Source organism: Anolis sagrei, chromosome 1, assembly GCF_037176765.1.
Source record: "Anolis sagrei isolate rAnoSag1 chromosome 1, rAnoSag1.mat, whole genome shotgun sequence".
NCBI lineage: Eukaryota > Metazoa > Chordata > Lepidosauria > Squamata > Dactyloidae > Anolis > Anolis sagrei.
The window spans coordinates 206033328-206048549 of NC_090021.1; the positions used below are offsets into that span (position 1 = coordinate 206033328).

The 15222-nt window shown below is 38.5% G+C and overlaps 1 protein-coding gene across 6 annotated transcripts in view; it reads right to left on the minus strand.

Annotated features, from left to right (window-relative positions):
- The window catches only part of LYPD6B (LY6/PLAUR domain containing 6B), an 89678-nt gene that overhangs the window by 38068 nt on the left and 36388 nt on the right, over nucleotides 1-15222 (minus strand). The window contains exon 1 of one of the 6 annotated variants that reach the window (XM_060776498.2): nucleotides 12005-12083. The exons of the other annotated variants lie outside the window; for them this stretch is intronic. The gene's annotated coding sequence lies outside the window, so the exon portion shown is untranslated. Of the gene's footprint in view, nucleotides 1-12004; nucleotides 12084-15222 lie in introns of those variants that run through there. 6 annotated transcript variants of the gene reach the window in all.

Here is a 15222-nt window from a genome sequence, read left to right on the forward strand (position 1 = left end):
GCTTAAACCAGAGTTGGCCTGACTATCACCATACCCCTCCGGCTTCAAAAAGGGCAAGGGCAAGAGAAGAAGCAACTTTTGCTAAAAGTGGCCCCCACAGAGTATTGCAATTACCGTATATTCTTGAGTATAAGCCGGGATTTCCAGCCTTTTTATCACTGAAAAAGCTCCCCTTGGTTTATACTTGAGTCAAGGTTATTTATTAATTTACTCTGTTATTATTATTGTTATTGTTACTATCATTACATTTATTATTTTTCTCTATTTGTTATAGTTATTGTTACATTTATTATTTTACTCTATTATTACATTTATCATTTTACTCTATTACTGTTAGTACATTTCCATTATTTTACTCTATTATTACTACATTTATTATTTTACTCTATTATTACTGGAAAAATATGTAAACTCATTTACATTGAAGTGGGTTAGAATAATGGTTTAATCGGATTGGACAATCTTATCTTAAATTAAAGTTTTATGTAAATATTCAAAAACATTTAACCTACTGATGTTACAATTAATATAATTTTAATGGTATCTATATTTATTTTGAAATTTACCAGTAGCTGCTGCATTTTCTACTCTCAGTTTATACTCGAGTCAATGCATTTTCCCGTGGGTTTTTTTTTTGTGATAAAAAGGCAATGTGGTGCTGCATCTATGCAGATGGTCCATGCCTTGTCCAACTCCTTGCCATTTTGAGAGCCAAGCCAGTCATCTGCTCCCTACTATGTGGCATTGATGGCTATAAATATTTTTAAAGGAATGTTAACATCATAAGATAAGTTCTAATTATATAGAAAAACTGGAAGTGATGTGCTGTGTTCTAGATGGTTTTAATTATATTTATTTCTGTTTAAAGTATTTTAACTATCTACTTTTATTACTACTGTTATTTATTTTATTTTGTATAATACCATGGGCTCTTCATATTTGCTGGGGTTTGGTTCCTGAACACCACGTGAAAACCAAAATCCGAGGATGTTTATGGACCGTTATATACAATGACATAGTAAAATGGTGTTCCTTATATAAAATGACGAAACCAAGGTTTGCTTTTGGGAGCTTTGGTGGGGGGGGGGGGGTATTTTCAAGTCATGGATAGTGAAATCTATGGATACAGAAAGCCACGTGTATCACATTTAACTAAATTTTTGTAAGCCCCCTTTGGTCCCATGGTAAGAGAAATGATATAAATGACCAAATAATATAGGAAACACTCCGGACTTTATCAGAATCCTGAGGGCAGTGTCTTCCACTTCCTGAATGACAGCATTGTTTGGTGGTTTCCTAACGTTTGCCTTCATAATATAGTCCTGGAGAATGTCTCTGAATTTGACTCTCAGGCTGAACAAGATTCCTCATTCTCGGCTGATACAATACAGAAATCACAAATATGGGTGATTATACAGTTTTCCTAAAATAAGGAGTGGTTTTGGTGCCCAGTTTTTGTTGTTGTTTTTGCCAATCCATTTAAAAATCACAAGAATTATTTAATTACAATACAATCTCCTAATCCACATGATTTCGCTTACATTCCAAAAATATTCCTTCCTGGAAGTGTTCATAGGCCTCCTAAGTCCCCCTAGTCATTTTGGAGGTAATATCTGCAAGAGACATAATGGTTACTGAGATTGTGTCTTGTGGGTCTGGCAGCATTCATTATAGTGTTTGTTTTGTTTCTTGAAATACCTCTGATGTTTTTGTTATTTTTAATGAAATCCTGAGCTTTTCTTGACAACCTGGTATGCGTTGAATTATGTATCAGTGGCTTTTGATGGAATGATCAGTTCATGTGAATACCCTTTGTCAATATACAATATACAAACTTTTTTTAAACTTTCCGTTTCAATCTAAGGGCCTGCCCACAGGGAGGTTGCATCTGAAGGTGCATTTACAGTGTAGAATTAATTCAGGTTGACACCACTCTAACTGCCATGATTCAAAGCTATGGAATCCTGTGATTTGTAGTTTGGTGGGGCACCAGGACTCTTTCGCTAACTTTTAAATAAAAAAAAGGATTTCCAAACGAATGTATCCTAGAATGTATCTCTTTACAGAATTCCATGAGATCAATTGCACTCCCTCTCCAAATATAAAAAAGTAATTTAAAAATTTGATCTGGTTGGCTTTTTGAACCGACTTCCAGGACAGTTAATTTAACTTTTAAACCTTTCCACACATACATTGGCTGCCATAGGAAAGTATTTGTCTCTTTCGTAAGTGTTAAGATACTTCTGTTTCAAGGGAAGCTCTGTGGTGCTTCCTATCTAGTATATCCATTTCCCCAGAGCTTCCTATCTAGTATATGTGACTAAAGAGTGACACAAATCAGACATAGTCTGGAGGTACTTGCCTCACTGTCTTGGAAGGAAGAAGAACAGCATCAGGCCAGCCACAGTCTCAATGGGTGGACTCCTAGCATCTAGTACATGAGATCATTTTGCTGTTTATCAAATGCTCAGAGTTTAGTACAATTGGCATCTACTCTCAACAATACAAGAGACATAGGATTTGGGACACCCCATACCACTCCAATACAGGGCTGGACTTCAAGCCCCAAATAGAAATGAAATATTTAGAAACCCTACTGTTGTGTCTCCCTTTTCACCAATATCTCACAAAATGGGAACAATGGAGGCAGGTGAGGCAGCGTGTTAAGGATTTCTTCTGCAGACCGTATATTAGCATATCCAGGTCTGACCACACCGAAGGCTTTAAAAGGTAATGTTTTCTACCTTACCAATTCATATGCAGATCCAGATAAAGCATTTGTGCATGTCCTTTCAAGTCGGCAGTCAGCTTATGGCAACCCCATGCATTTCATGGTGTTTTCTTAGGCAAGGAAAACTCAGAGATGTTTTAACTATGCCCTCCATCTGAAATATAGCCTACAGCACCTGGCATTGGTTGATACCGTGTTTCCTCAAAAATAAAGACACCGACTTATATTTATTTTTCCTCAAGAAGGCACACTATGGCTTGCTTTCAGAGGATGTCTTATTTTTATTAAGTATGGTACAACAATCTGCATTTATGGGATGATCTCTCTGGGCTCAGTAGCAGACTGCTTGCTGAAGCTTTTCCCCTATCCCCTGGTGTTTGTGTGGGGTGAGAGAGACTCACAGACTGTTACTGGTTGTTGCTGGAGGAGAGAGACCCACAATGCTGAGTAAAACGGCAGCCACAGCTTTACTTCTTCCCCCTGAGGACACACAATACCTAAAGCAAAGCATCCTGCTCCTCATTTCACTGAGGAGACTTTCACTTTCTATATCTCTGTGAAGTTTTAGTTCTGCCTTCTTCTCTCCTCTGCTTCAGTTCCCTCTGTTTATAGGCTTTCCCAATATTGTAGAGACCTTCCTGTGTATTAGTTTTTTGGGTGGAGCTTAAAACATCCCTCAGAGGCCTGCCTTAGTTGGTTTATTCCATTTCCCCAGAGCTCTTTGCTGGACTTTTCCTTTTTTCTGCAGTAGAGTCTTAGAGGCCTGGGCACTGTCTGGAATCTTAGGCCTAGCGATCCAAATAGGGGTTCTTAGCACTTTCTTCTTCTGCTGTACTTAGCAGTATTTTATACCACCAGTCCAAAGGACAACAGAAGCTTTTGGTCAGCCTAAGCTTCACAGGAAAGAAGATTAAGGCAAATTATAACTATCACTTTGCACCAGAGGCAAATGAGACTTTCAAAGACCCCAGAAAGATGCCTGCAACCAGGAAGTTTTCCTTTTGTAATGTATTGTTTTAGGTTACCTTATGATAGTCCCGGGTGACATTAACCCTTTATTCTTCTTGTTTCAGTAAACTCATTTGGTTTTCTTTTCACCTTGCCTCAAAGTGCCTCTGTCTGCTAAGGGTCTTAATCTTAACAGAAGGTATAGGATAACCCCTGAATAAAGCCAGACATGATAGTTTCCCCAAAGACTCGGGCGTGCCACCACAATCTCCCTCTATGCCTCAGTTGTAGCATGCTCAGAACGACCAAGACCTGACGTGGGAACCGACCTTGGGTGCTGCATAGCCACGCCTATCACCATATGTTATTTTCAGGGTATAGCTTATATTGTGCAAATGCTTAGACATCCTGCTACAGCTTATTTTATGTGTTATTTTAGGGGGAACGGGGTAGTCTCCCACCCAACTGTTACCATGACTGACTCTGCTTAGCATCTAAGAACAGATGGACTCTTGTTCTTTGAGGGTATTTAGAAATGATGCAGAGTATACTGGTAATTAAATAATGGATACACATCTCTAATCTGTATCCATGCTTTTACTCACTCTCTTTGGTTTTTTTCAGCTTTGGCTCCAACACTCTTTAACTACGCTGCCTTATCCAAGTTTACTTTCTCCAGAATCTTTACAACATGAAATTAAGTTTATGAGACTAAAACAAATAAAGAAAACCAGTAGGGGCAAATTAATAACAGAAGGGGAATAAGAACTGCCTCGGACTGAGTTTTATGTCTGAAAATAACCAGTTTTATTGCTGGTTTTGTGTCTGAAATTTGCTGGTTTTATGTCTAAAAATAAGAAGATAAAATAGAAATGTCTGAGAGTAAATTGTATGTACATATAAATAAACGTTTTCTCCAATATGCTGTTTACTTATATGGATAAAATTTATCAAGAGTTTTATCCAGCTTCACTCAGATATAAGTCTGGAGAATTAGAAAATCAAAATGGGAGAGAACACTGTTGTGTCTGTATACAATAACATTTCAGTTGTACGTATGTTGATCTGCAGTATTTAAAGTTGAAGATTAATTGCTATCTTCAACACAACACCAATGTCTGACTGAGACGCTTGGATTAAGTTAATGGCTAAGACTAATTGCATGATAGATGACAATAATTAGACACAATCTTGATTGGCCCACCTTGTGTGTAGTCTAAGAATGTCTGAGTTTATTTTCAGTCATTTGACGTATGCTTATTCTTAGCACTTTGGTTGTGACCTATGACCAATATGAAAATTTTTTAAAAAAACTAGATAAGATAATTATGGCAATACATCAAAGTGATGTGTCAAGTTGTACTGCTCATAAACCTAAGATGCCAAAAATTTCTGCAAAGCTAAGATTTTCTTGGCATTCTGTACAGTAAATGGAATAAATGCCTTGCGGCTTGAATGCATCACAGCAAATACTCCCAAAAGTAGGAGTGATATTTCAGACACCCAGCAATACACTGAATGTTCCATGTTGCTTTCTAATCCTTTCCAGTCTCATCTATTGAAGGCAGTTATAATTCTAAAACAGCAGAATTCAACCATAAACTAATGACCTGCTGTATACCTATACTTCCTGGGCTTTATACCCATCTATTTACATTATCTGTGAGAAATCTAAATTCATTCCAGAGTATATAATACATATGTATCACAGCAAATGAGAAAGATATCTATAAACTTAGTAAGAGTCATTTCACATGGGCTAGTGATTTGATTGTTGGACTAGTGATTTGAGCTAATTTGACTGTTGGACTAGGACTTTGAGATTCGAATACCTGCTCAGGAATTTGAATACCTGCTCAGTCATAGAAATTCACTAGGTCACCTTGGGCAAGTCATACTCTCTCGGCCTCAAAGGGAAGGCAATGGTAAATCTTGCTTGAATAAGGACTTTATAAGGACTGATTTTCCTGCTTCTTGGCAAGGGGTTAGACTGGATGGCCCATGAGGTTTCTTCCAACTCTATGCTTTTATGATCTGACGGGCAGGTGTAATGTAGAGGTTAGCAAAGGAAACTGTGGGGCAGCAGAGGGAAACATCACACTCTGTTCCCTCCCATTGGGGTCCATCTTCCACCTTCCCACACAGTTTCCCCATCTGTCCCTGCTTTCTCTTCAGCTCCTCTTCTATTCTTCAATGCTGCCATAACAAAGACCCATGGAATCCTACTGGAAATAGCCCTGTGTCATGTGATGGGCTCTATGGGACTCTGCCGGCAGAGGAAAAAAGTGAGGAGAATACACTTCTCTTGCTGCATCTGATGAGGTCCTTAATCTTGCCAAGAAAACACTATGATAGAGTTGCCATAAGATGGAAATGACTTGGTGGTACATAACAAAGGATGTGCATATATCTATCTTGTCAAAATAAATATATACACATCCGTAACACAAATTACACCTCCAGGTTGCATATAATAAGCTGTTTCAGTAAACAGTTGTGTTTTTCTACTCATATGTAATCAAGTAATCACAAGTATAAGTAGGATCATGACTTAAACACAATCATGTGCTAATTTTACCAGTTAGTCCAAATCCTTTTTACTACCTATTACTTTACCTTTACTACCTACTGCAGGGTAAAGTTGAAGGCCATAGGGAAATCAAAGACCACATTACAATGAACTGACTCAAGGAAGGAAGCCATGGCTCTGAATCTGCAAGTCCCAATCAAGCTGTTAATGACCAGAACTCTTGGACCTCTGTCATTCATAGGGTCACCCTAAGTCAAAGGAGACTTGCAAGCAACAACAAGAAGTCATAAAACAGGAGTTGGAATGTTGGAGTGCAAATTTTGTAAGCAATGATGAGGGATAATAGGAGCTGCAATACAACAACATCTGGAAAGATACACCATCACTTTTCAAAAATTCATTCTTTCACCTGGGTAAAATCTAACCCACAACCATGAGCTTTGCAATGTTGACTATCCTCAAATACGTTCTCTGCAGAAATTGGGATGAGTTGGATTTATACGAAAGATGACACAGCAGCTGTCTCCAAACAAACTATAATCATTCACAAAAATTCCTCTGCACTAAAATCTTTTGTGCCAAGTGTCAGCCTGGAGCAATTTTTAAAAGAGTGAGTTATAGCACTCACTCTAAAAATGGGAGGGGTATGTAATGGATTTACTGACAAACCATCTTAATTACTACTTCTTTGAAAAATGTAAGTTAGAAAGAAAGTCATAAAAATCAACCCCAAAGAGAAGAAATCAGTAAGAATTCCTTTGGCATGAACTATATAATTCAAACACACAAAGGGAAGTCTCCTTTCTGGCCATAAATCAGGTGATGTCTTTGATTTTTGTGTAACCTGAAGAATTCAGTGGTCCTCCTAGTTTACAAACCAGGTGGTGGAAGGCAATTATCTGCTGGCAAGTAAGCACAAATAAGGCTTTATTACAGTCCAAAGCATTTACAACATACTTTGGAAATGAGAACACAGATTGCTTTTCTGCACTCCAGACATTGATAATAAACAGAATAATGTTCTCCATTTAGCAGATTCGATCTCTGTATTTATTATAATGAGACTCTAATTTAGGTCCTCCCATGTATACAAGTTTTGTGGTACTATTAATAATCTACACATTTATATTTGGAAAATGTCAAATTTACACATTTAGAGACCTCCTGTCAAGGACAGAATGCTGGATCAGAGCAAAATGCATTGGTTCACTTCTTTGTTTTTAATATGTAAGCACCTCTTTCAAATATTGTGCATGATGCAACCACAAATATGATATTCCTTCTACATCAATAGGGGAATTAAATGCAAAGAATGACCTTTCCCAAAATAACATTTTATGGATGATGGAAACATCAACATTTGGCAAGAGTCTGCCCCCAAATCTTTTGTACCAAGTCTGAGTACGCCTTAAAATTGGAGGACAATTGCACCACCCCAACAAAACCCCTGCCATACTAAATCCCTGCTGGCTTGTACAAAAGAGGAGAGTAAAATGACTAACATTTCGCACTTTAATTCTCCGTTATTAGTCACATGTAATTTCCTGCAATTTAGACACTGCTACTAGTTGTCTCTTTGATGTTCCCTAGTTTTAAGGCTGGAAAAGGACCACCACTAGCAACGCTACCTCAAAATAAAAAAGGGGCTCCTTGTTCTTCCATTTGTAGTTGTTTGCTCACAATTCTGGGGGGAAGGAAATCCCTTTTCTTGGCACTTTAAAATTGTTCTTGAGTGTGCAGTTAGTAAAGCTTATTGTAACGAATCAGTGGCCACCCACATCCAATAACCCCCTGGGACAAGTAGTAATCTTATAGCTACAGGCATCTATTTGCTGATATCAAGCAAGAACAGTTAGCTAACATTGTACTATGTAAGTGCTGTTCAAGGATGGCTTATATCAGGGCTGCAGATCACACACACCTCCAGATGCTATTGACCTGCAACTCCCACCATTCCTCACCATTGGCAATTCAACCATATCTGGAAAGCCACATGATTCCCACCATTGTTCTAACTTCATAAACTGTCCTGAACATGTTACCGGGTCCAACCTAACTAAAGTTAGCTTCACTGAACACAAGAACATTTCAGGAGGTGCCAACTAATATAAGTACCTATGGCTTACCTATATCTCAGTGTAACGAAATTGAGATAGTTGGCTTTTGTTGTTTGTTTTTGGGGTTTTTTTGAGAACTGCTCATATTTGGAAGATAATAGTATACTTCTGAGACTTATGGCTTTGTTTGAAACCTTAAATGTCCATGCTTTTTGTGGTACGAAAACAGGAAAACAAATACACATGCTTAGAATGACCTTTCAAAAAATTCCAGCTTGATTATTATTTATTATTTACTTCAAGAAAGGCACAGTAGGCTGAAAGGTACATTGAGCACTGGTAATGTTTCTTGTTTCAATTCTTGTTCCTATTGAGTATTTTATGTCAATTTTTGTGTGTTTTAGTCTCCTCTATGTGTGTGTGTGTGTGTGTGTGTGAATGTGTACACACACACACACACACACACACCATTTCTTTCAAAGTTAGATGCCCAGCATTATTAAAAAAAAACATAAATTATGTTGGGCACAAAAGGGCTGTGGCTATGAATATGGCTATGAATGGCTATCAAGGTTAGCAATTCAGTAGTTTTTTGAACACAGAACTGGGGTTGGTGAGAAACGTTCACTTAAGAAGCAGTCCTGATTAACATTAAACATTACTAGTATGGCAATGTAGATTAAGGCTAGTTGGGCAAGGGACCAAAAAATCAGGGGGAGAAGCGTAGTGGCATTTTAGAGTCCATGCCTCCATTGGAAACAGTTTTCAGGTTCAATCCATAGTGTTTCCTAATAGAGTTGGGGATGCCACTTTTCTGGAGCCATCATGAGCCACTTTCAGTCAGTACACTAATGGAAGGTGATCAGGGCTAAACAGGCTGACTGTGGACCTCATCAGATAGAGGTCCTCAAGCTGGGGAACGGAAGAGGGAACCATGGGGAAGTAGGGCAAATCTGGTGGGCAGCGGGGGAAACCATCGCCCCATGTCCCGCATCACTCACATCATCATCCCATGGGGAAAGGCGTTGCTGCCCAGCTTCCCCACCCCCTCCCAATGATAACACGAGAAGCCTCCCATGTTCTCAGGGCTCCATCCTAGGACATTTCCAGGATGGAGCCACACCAGAAGTAGTCCTGCATTATTTGATGGGCTCTGGCAAACTACGTCCTGGCAGGGTCCTAGGATGGAGCTGAAGATCAATGTGATGAGGTCCTGTGTGAGGCAGCTTCTTAAATTCCAATATCAGCAACAACCATGCACATCAGTGTCAATAATCCTGAATAGATATTATTCACAATCCATATCTTGACTGAGTTCCATAAAATGTGCAACAAAAAGATCAATGAATTTTACTTATCCCTTTGTAATGCATAAATACCAGTAAGTGCTTCCAATGTTTTGCAATCCCATTGTAAATGCAGAAAGTAAGAATTTAAACACCTAAATTAGGTAGATTCAGATGAAGAGCAAACCATTGTTTCAGGATGATTTAACAACTAGATCCCATCAAATTTTGGAAACTAAGCAAGGCCAGCTTTGTTTAATATTTGGATGGGATATTGTCAATGGATCCCATTTGCTGTAGGCTATATTTCAGAGAAAATAACTCGCAAAATTACCTCTGAATATTTCTTGCCTAAAGAAACCCTATACAAATGCATGGGTTCTATTACCAACTTGAACCCCCCCCCCTCCTCAACACACACACACACAAACACACTTTGTTACTGAATTCCTTTAGACTCTTTATATTTGCTTGCTACTAAGCAGACCAGCAGACAAATGATAACAAGAGATAAGGACAGAGCTGAGAACCTAGTATCCCACAGATAAGAGTCCTCTTGAAACAATCTCAGCAACTAATGGCTGCTGACAAACAAATTAATGTGATGAAGAAAATGCAAACATAAAATGACAAGAGTGTATGTTGTGTTGCTGATTTTATAACATGCACTTGAAACCTAGAAGCACCTATGATGTCAGATAATAGTTGAGTATATGGATTAAAACAGTGTTTAATGATCGAGCATTTGCAAGTGGCGATGCTAGCTCAGAAGGTCAAAGGAAGAAATTAGGTGAACAACATTTCAGAAATAGCAAGGGTTAAGTGCATTTTAAATTGTAATATAACCAACTAACATAAATCCATATACCAATCATCCCTCTACCTCTGCTGAGTGGTTATATGCTTTGCTTGAAATTCAAAACTTGCTGAAATTTACTGCCACACTGGAAATATCACCACTATCAATATCCCTGTTGCAGACAGAAATGTTGAAAAATATAGCTTCAATCAAAACGTTCTCTAAAAACAATGCAAACAGACTCCATTCTGCCTCCCTTCCTTGTCAAAGCTATTTCCGTCTTCTTCAGTCCCATAACAATAGAAGCTAAGTTTCTCAGTTCCCTCACAAAAATAATTTGATCAAATCACTTCCTACACAGTTCTGTTTCTTATTGCCAAATGACTTTGAAACTATAGGCTTTTTGACAGTGTCATATTTATAAACAAGTGGTTATAGTAAGCCAGGAAGGGAAGGGGACTAAAGGGTGTTTGATTCAAAGGTGAATGTCTGCTAAATTCCTCTCCTGATTCACAACCGAGAGATTTTGATCCATTCTATCCAAAAATGCCTTCTGCCTCCTGTACAGATACCAAATCGTCAGCAAACCTTTGCTGTTTTAACCATTAGTTCCCGAGGATAACACAGAAAAGAGTGGCCAAGTACAGGTGATAAGACAAGCCCATCAACCTCAAATGAAGGAAACAAGACACATGCCCCAGGCCTGAGATCATCGGGTCCTTCTGGGAACCCAAGTGATAAAACGCATCCCACCCTCTCATTAGGGAGCAGAGATTCCCATCCTTGGATTACAATGTGGACAGCTCCAGGGCACTAAAGGTGCCAGGAACAGGAAATTCCAAAAGACCACAACGGAATGATTTATGTCATGTTGTTAACTCAGGTTGTTCCATCTGGCTGAGCAAAGGTGAGTTCCCAAGGCTCATAAGGCACACGGAGAGAAATTAATAATAAATTATTTAATATATCAGATTTTTTTTTACTTTGGCTTCTCATGACAAGCAATATAAATATATGCACTTGGGTTTTTTAAATTTTCTTCTTGTCAGTCCCCAAAGATGATACATCAGTGGGAAAGGAATGGGAGATGAGGGGCACATCTACACGAACCACTTAGGTCAGTTTCAAATTAGTATTGAAGGAAAAGGTTTCAATGTGCAGATGAAATCCTGGAACCAGTTTGCAGCCCAGATGGTGGTTACACACAGTTCAAAGTCCTTATATCATATGCGGTGTACTTTGTGGCATACATGATCTAGCCACTGCATTTTGTAGTTAGCTTGAATCTGCACTAAATGGTCAAGGGAAAACACTTCCAAAGTTTCTGTAGAACAAAGTTTCTTAACGGTGAAGTTTTATTGAATTTAAACTTGGACCCTCCGTGTCTCAATAGTGATCCATGTGCCCTGCTATTATATATGTTTCCTGCTCCAAAACTATGGCCCTAAGGGGATTTCCTCTTCTCACAGTTGAATGTGTACACTTTTGCCTGCATCTCTGTTTGAGAAAGTGAAGAGTAAAATCCCAAGGTGGGAACGTTTTACCGGTTCAAAGAAACTATCATGCAAAATTAGTAAATGGAACATAATTTGTATATAAAGGTGCAATACAGCAAACTTTACTGTTTTAAGCAGAACATGAGCACCAGTATACCTTCAAATAATTTTCTGTATCAGACTTCACTTCAGGTAGAACTGCCAGCCCGAGCCACACAATGTTTAGCTGGGTCCAAAATTCTGAAGAATACAAAATAAAATCATTGCAATTTCACTGAAGTCTTTGAAGAACAAATCAACATGAACAAAGACAGTGAAATCCAGTAGCAAGTATTTTAAAAATATATTTTGGTTTTACTAAAAGCAGAATACAGAAAAGAATTGCAGTCAATTTGATTAATTCCTTTTGAGAATTTGATTATTCACCCATCTGATTAAAAATATTATCGCTAGAAATCTCTAGGTTTTCCAGTGAGACACTGTGTCCAACATCTCCAGTGGAAGCTGACCATACTGGAAGTCAGGCTGGAAGATCTAGAAATTCATAGAGAGGTGTTTTCTTGGGTAAAAATTTAGCAGTTTCTTTATTTGTCATTTTTCACTTTCATGGGGATCCTGTGCTCCTAATCTCTTCAAATGTGGTGGTTGACTATTGCAACTATTCATGTTGCTCATATACAGTACTTATTAGAAAGATTCAGATAATATCTTAAATACTTTGAGACCAATTCACTTATTTCAATAACAATATATGATGTATTTCTTCAGTTTTGTCATATTTATTTACTGTATTGTTATATGCGCCTTATTTTAACTTACTACATAGAGTGAAGTCAAGTCTTATCAAATCTTGTGGTTTGGTATTATAATATGGCGTAAGGGCTTATCAATAAATCATATTAATTTGGTGTGAACAGGCTAATTTTTTTTTGTTTTTCTTCTTTCACTTGGAGGCTGACTGGTAAACTTAGCCATCACTTCATGTTCAGACATCTTTGCTTGTCAGTGAGAAAAAGAAATTATGATGATCAAGCACTTCTGGCAAATAAAGTTTTGCAGAGTCACATTACCTAGATAACTGTGAGGAACTAAACAGTGGAAAACATCCTCATACTGTCACATTATCCTGCCAACACTTTGGGGCACTTATTTCACTCTGCAATCTTTATACCACATCTGTTTAATTTCATATGAGAAGAAGGGAAATCATGTGCGCAAAAGGAATGCCTGTTAACAAGCATTATCAATTCTATGCAAGTTAGGAAGAGGATGGAAATGCCAGAGCAGCAATTTTCTCAGCACATCAGGAAGCACCCCAGAACAGATAAGGAGTGCAAATCACAAAATGCTGTAGTGGTGAAATCTCCATTCATTTAAGTGGGATCCGCAATGTGTAAACTGATGGTGGGAAGACATCTAGCCTTTAGGAGCTACTTTGTTTTTTAAGAGAATCTGATGATCCACAAAGTGAAGAAATCAAAACAGTTAAAAGGATTCTGAGTCAAATAATCTATTTTGAGGACCAGAACTGAATGGAGATCATGCAATGCAAAAATGTTTTCAAGGGAGAGGGAGGTTTCACACTATGCAATTATACCACTATATTTTCCATTTTAACTGTCATGCTTGCACCCTATCTGAGGTATTAGGTGTATGATGGATCTACACTATAGACTTAATACAGTTTGACATCACTTTAACTGCCATGGCTCAATGCGATGGAATCATAGAAGTTTAAGTTTTTTAAGATATTGAAGATATTGACTTTTGGGAGATCCACTCCGTCCACCTGGATGGTACCAGTTTCCTGCTCGTTGGTTGTCAAGTACTCCATATTTTTGACATTGAGGTGAAGACTGAATTGCTCCAACCAATCACACCATGCTTGCACTTGACATTCAAGTTCTTCCTTGTTCTCAGAAGCAAGCATTACATCGTCAGCATACGGCAAAGTTCAAGGTGTCGGTTTCTGCAGATCTCTAGTAACTGCATCCATTACAACAGTGAAAAGGAGGGGAGAGAGGGCAGAGCCCTTATGTACACCAGCAGTGATGGGGAACTCTGACAATGTGCCAGCAGCAGCCTGCACCCTGCGTTTTGGATCGCTATACAGAATACAGACCCAGTTGACCAGTTCTTCAGGAACAGTGTGTTGTTGTAATGCGTACCAAATAACTTCATGAGGGATACATTTGAATGGTTTCTCCAAACTGAGGAACACGACATGAAGTGGCTTTCATTTCTCACGGTGTTTCTTGAATAAGAGTCAAGTGGTGTGAATTGAATCTATGATACCGCAACTGGAAACGAAACTGCATGAGTTGGTAGTAAGATGGAAAATTTTGCGAATTATGTGGTCAATGACACATTCAAAGTTTGACAGCACTGGTTTAAACAATTTTCAGAAATAAGCCAGAGACAAGCTGACTTTTGAAAACGTCCCTCCTTGTAAATGATTCTGTGCTCTCGCATTACAAGGCATGGGTCATTGGTAATTCAAATATACTTCTAGTCTAGATTACATAGTCTACTCCATCTCTTTGGCTAGTCACTCATAGACATCCACAATTATTAATTTGTTTGATTGATATCCTGGCCTTTATCTTGGTGCAAGATTTAAAGTGACTCACAACTACTTAAAACTAAGTATAATATTTTTTAAAATATATGAAAACAAAAGTTAAAAGGAAATGCATGGTATACTCAGTACAAAAAGTAGATGTTGTTGTTGTTCGTTTGTTCGTTCAGTCATTTCCGACTCTTCATGACCTCATGGACCAGTCCACACCAGAGCTCCCTGTCGGCTGTCCCCGCCCCCAGCTCCTTCAAGGCCAATCCAATCACTTCAAGGATGCCATCCATTCATCTTGCCCTTGGTCGGCCCCTCTTCCTTTTTCCTTCCATTTTTCCCCAGCATCATTGTCTTCTCTAAGCTTTCCTGTCTTCTCATGATGTGGCCAAAGTACTTCATTTTGGCCTCTACTATCCTTCCCTCCAATGAGCATTCAGGCTTTATTTCCTGAAGTATGGACTGGTTGGATCTTCTTGTGGTCCAAGGCACTCTTAGAATTTTCCTCCAACACCACAGTTCAAAAGCATCTATCTTCCTGCGCTCAGCCTTCCTTATGGTCCAGCTCTCACACCATAGGTTACTCCGGGGAATACCCTTGCTTTAACTATGCGGATCTTCATTGCCAGTGTAATGTCTCTACTCTTCAGAAACAAGATATATCTGGGGGAAAACAACATGCATAGGCCATGTGTAGACCCTAGCTCACATTTTAAAAGCCCTGTGTGCTATAAATAGAGAAATCCCCTACTAGATTTATGTATAATGTAAAGAACAAGACTTTACAAAAAATCAAATCCCTAAGG